We start from the raw sequence: 5,354 nt of genomic DNA, 5'->3' as shown, positions 1-5,354 counted from the left end.
GCGGAGACGGGTACAGTAAAAACCTGTCTTTACTTGATTTTCCTCAGCTGCTTTTGTGCATGCTGCCACTTTTATCCTGGCTTCAGGGTCTGACTTGGGGCCTGTGTATTCTTCCACCGACATCTGTTTTTATTCTCCCCCCTACCCAACTTACTTAGCCCTTAATGTGACATACTTTCTGTCTTTCTGACTCAACTTTTCATGCATGAAACTCATTTCTTTCTACAGCCAATCTCAGGCTCTGTGCCTAATCAATTTTAATGTTGCTTCTGCAGTGCTTGTCCTTGCATTTGACGCTACCGTCTGTCTTTATTTATTCAACATACAGCATCACTTCCTGTCTTAGCTTGACATACGTAGCTCACTGGCGTACATTCCTCTGCATTAGCCTCTTTGTCTTCCCAATCACAGCCAGCAACACTTGCTTACTTGTTTGATGTGTGTAGGTTAAAGCTCTCTTCCCAAGGGCACTGCACACTGGTAATCCTTTACAAAACATGTTTGTTTCTCACACACCCAGCTGCACTTTCCACTTCTTTTCTTTTGTAGCTTTAAATTGACCTGAGCCCCCAATTTTGTTCGATTTTACACTCACCCTTCTACGGAAATATTGGCTTCTTAGTAGTATCTTTGCTCTTTCTGGAGCAAACTGATTGGCACTGGTGTCTTTACACAACCATGGTTCCATCAATAACCTGATTAAAGAGCTCTTCCTTACGAACCCAGGTGGCTCTGTGGCTTTACGTGTGTCTGGCTTCAGAGGCAGTTTTAGAGAAAAACAAACAAGGCAAGTGCCTGAAAAAAGTCTAAGTGGGATTGATTGTGCAATTGCTTTTAGACGCATAGCACCATGGGATGTGTCAGCGTTACCAAGTAAGGTCACATTAGTAGAATCTACATATTAATTGACTCTAATATGTAAATATCAAGCCTTGTTATCACTGAGTAGAAAAGTAGGTAGGAACAGGAGAGAAAAGAGATAGAGGGAGAGACAGTAAAGCCAAATTAGGTTGAATTAAGTTATATGTTACCTTTTTGTCTTAAAAAATTGACATAATCCTTGAGAGCATGGGCAGATAATGAGACAATGTGCCCCAGAGCACAGAAATGCAAAGGGCTTTACCACCTGTCCTACATAGGAGCAAGACACATAGACTTTGTGTTGGTTTGCATCTTTTGGCATGTTTTTTTGTAGTTGTTTGGGTCTCTTTAAGGTAATTTTGTGTATTTTTCTGTCATTTTGTGTGGCTTTGTGGTCACTTCCTGTCTCTTTATGTTTGGTTTGTCACTCTGTAGTCGTGTTGTGTCTCTTTGCCCATTTCTGTAGCTATTATGTGTCTCCTTGCAGCTCCTTGTGGTCTTTTTGTGTCTCTTTGGGGCCATTTTGAGTCTCCTCCTGGTCGCTACATGTTCATTTGAATGACATTTTGCAAGTGAAGGCCCGGGTGGCCCCTGACACTTTGGGGCTGTTACGTAAGTCATGTTTGAGAGATCAAACACTCGCCCGTACAGAGAAGGTGGCTTATTGTTGACCACACGGTACTGCCCACACTGGCACAGTTGCGTTTCTTCTGGCGACTCCGCCATAATTCTCCACCATAATGTAGCTGAAATAACAACATCTCCTGCTCTGTGAGTCATTAGACGTTTCATTCTATCCCTTCACTCGCAGCTGCTATTTATTCTTGTGGATATTGCTTTCATGTTAATTGTGCCAATCATAAATTGCGTTTCATATCCGCAGTGTGGCTCACTGAATCATCTGGGTTTCTCAGTTTAATGACTGCGGGGATGGAGCGGACAAAATTACACCGTGACAGGCTCAGGCATCTTATTATGAAATCTGCGATACTGCCTGCCCTGACAGGCCTGGGCACCACTGATTAATAAAATCATAAAATGTGAAAACAAATCCCGAGGCCTCTATGCTATGATTTACTCTTTCTAACACTGTCTCCTAGGGAACTGTTTGACTGTGTTCTTGGCGTTGTGTGAGGTGGTTGTTTCTGTGTTAAAGCTAATGGCTTTGAGCAAGAACAAATGTGGGCCTTGGGTCTTAATCCCCACTGCTAACACAAGAGCTGTCTCCAAATATTGAATATATTTAGCTTTGTACTTGCAACAACTCTGCCCCTTAAGGCTTGCACTCGCTCTCTTTTCTGTGTTAAACAAGTGAATGGTAATAATTACTCCAGCCATGTGTGAGCTGTTTGCCTTAGCGCTGCCGTATCTGTGTTTCTCCTATAGACTTTTTTGAGCAAGATGATACTTTTATTGTGGCAGAGAGAAATGCCTTCAGCATGATGATTCTTAAAGGTCAGGGTGATTATTCTAAATCTGCAAAGTGCAAGCTTTGCCATGGTGTCTTTTGTTGAGGCGAGGGAGTGTGAGAAAAACATTGTTGTAGATGTACACACACATTACAGACTCCCCTTCAGCAGATGGCAAAGTTTTTGCTTTAAACTAACAAACAATGCACAATATTATTTGTATTCACTGAATTCTGTATGGGCCTTAAAGGGACAAAAATACAAAAATACATACATTTCCTCTTACCTGTAGTGCTGTTTATGAATCTAGATTGTTTTTGTGTGAGTTGCTGAGTGTTGGAGATATCAGTAATAGAGATGTCTGTCGTTGCTTCAACAAAATGGAGCTAGATGGATGGATTTCATGTTGGAACTATTTTCACATAAACAAGAGGCTTGTGCTTGTGATAATGCGAGATGTAAACATTAATGGCGCCTTCCTCGGCTGAGCTGTGGTGCTAGGTGAGCTGGATTTACTCCCACTTTTTATGGCCAGCCCATCACCTCCCCCAAAGATGTGTGTGCTGTGTAGCATTGAGAAGCAGCATAAGAAAGACCATCAACTGCTCATATTGCTTTGGATGAAACAAGGCCAAGAACAAGAACTGACGCTGGAGTTGCTCTTGAAAATAGAGGAAAATTATCTCCTTGAAAAATAAGCACAGTTGAATGCTTGCTCACTTTGTATGGTGATTAAAGCTCTCTTCCCAAGGGCACTGTGCACTGGTAATCTCTTACAAAACATTTTTGTTTCTCACACACTCAGTTGCAGTTTCCAATTTTTTTCTCTTTGGTAGCTTTCAATTGACCTGAGCCCCCAATTTTGTTCGATTTTACACTCAGCCTTCAACAGAAATAATATATCTTTGTTCTGTCTGCAGCAAACTGATTGGCATCGGTGCTTTTACACAATCATTGTTCCCTCAATAACCTGATTAAATGGTGGTCCATTTGGCCAAATCAAACAATCAGTGTTCGTTCTCACAAACACAGATGGCTTGGTGGTTGCTGTCCAAGGAACTGAAACAAATGGTGCTGAGGGCAGATAGAAAGCTAAATCCTATTTTGGTGCCAGCCCCTCACTATCTTTCCACTGTTCCTGGTGAGACCAGAAGCAGATGTGGGGGCTCTGTTTGTGACACGAGAAGAAAGATTTCACTTAATTCAAATTCTCATATTTGTATTTTGTCTCTTTAATAAACAGAAAGCAGGCAGAGTGGAGCTGATAAAGCCATCTTGTCTTATACACTAACTGTAGAGATGTTTACAGTACTGATTAACTAAAGCATAATGAGTGAGACTGTAGTGGTGGTAACGTGTAATTACGTTGTGGTGCATCTCATATTAGGAGGACACAGTGTTGCAGCCAACCAGACTCTGATTACCAGAGACGCTCTGAAGGTTACACTGTAATAGACTGCATCCTTCAGAGCAGGCAGCTACTATAATGGGACACTATAGTATTTCTAGTGGTGATTTTATTTTAAAATGGCACCCCCCGTACTAAAATAAATAAAGATTAAGGATGCTAATAGATAGAAATAGTTCCCTTTTGCCCTGTTCAAAAGTAAAATTAGCTTATATTTTAGAGTTTGCAAAATGTCTTTTATGGTATTACTTCTGCATTTGACAGTTTTTCCCTGCAGATGAAGCAGTCTGGTGTGGGTCAACTTAATTCCCCCCTCTGTGAAAAACTGTGAGCCACATAGTGACAAGTATTTGGAATGCTTGCTATGATAGATGCTTTTTTCTGACTATCGTGCACCTGAAAACCTGTTACCGAAAAGTACATTGCTAGTTACTATGACAACCAGTGACTGGGAGCTGTTATCACCAGTCTTGCAGCATGAGTGCAAATTCAACAGACTGATTTTAAAGGTCATATCTTAGGTTTTTTGTTTTGTTTAATGTTTGAAGATGAGGTGAAACGCAGTCTTGAGGCACCCTTGGACTGTTGTTAAAGGTATCTTAACCCCCAAAATGATCATTTGTATATTAATTACTCACTCTGTGTTACACCGAAATTGTGAAGAAAACTTTGTTTGTTGAATGCTTCCTTGGTGAATGAAGAATCCACAAACTGCGAAATTCCTTGATGAATTGGGATGAAAAGCGGCCACATTTAACAATAGCAAAACTATATTTGCGCAGTATAATCCAAGTGTCATTTATCCAGTCGTATGCTCAGTACTTCCCAAACATATTTTCGGTAACACCTTAATATTTAAAACAGGTGCTCTATTCGTATGTGGAACAGTTTTAAATGACAAGGTTTTAGCAAGAATGCATGCGTTTGGGAGGTACTGAGCATACGGCTGAATAAATGAGAGTTGCTTTACACTGACTAAGGAGCCCTACACATGCGGCATTTTTGTGCCCCCAAATTCATTGTTTTCAATGTAGACTTGTGGCAGGTGCACTCAAATGGCAGAGCGACGCTGTCATGGTGCGCATGCATTCCCAAGCGCCTGTTTTTCAGGGCACAACGGCTTCACCCTGAGATAAATAGAGTTCAACTTTTGGAATGTAGCAGAGTGTGCAGAGCTGCCAAAACTTTACATCTGTCCCACGGACGATAGGCCTGCACACTACTGTGCATATTAACCTGCCACCACGCTCTTGAAAGCTGTTGCAAAAAAGGCACAAGAGTAGCACCCAGCACCTGACCTTGTGTTTTCCAGGCCCTTAAAGATCGCCGTATGTGCGGCCCCTAAGTTGTGTGAACAGATGTTTGGTTATGGTTTTACTGTTTTTAAACGTGCCCCTCTTCTACTCTGATTAATCAGTGAATCAATTTCTCTGTTTTCAGAGGTCATATGAAGGGAGGAGAGGTGTGTAGTAATTTATAACTGATCAGATCCTACAGTGAATAGTAAGTTTTTTTCTATCTAAGAGGATACTGCAGCATACCTGCTTGGCTTTAATGTACAGTAAAGGGCATGCTGGGACACAAGTGTCAGGCTCTTTGTGAGGAGGCTACAAAAGCTCAGCAGCAGGCACTGTGGTTAAGGTTTTGGTCCCTTGAGTTCTGACTTATCTCTCTCC

The sequence above is a fragment of the Epinephelus lanceolatus genome, chromosome 6 (genome assembly GCF_041903045.1).
Source record: "Epinephelus lanceolatus isolate andai-2023 chromosome 6, ASM4190304v1, whole genome shotgun sequence".
Taxonomy (NCBI): Eukaryota; Metazoa; Chordata; class Actinopteri; order Perciformes; family Serranidae; genus Epinephelus; species Epinephelus lanceolatus.
This window is presented reverse-complemented; position numbering follows the sequence as displayed.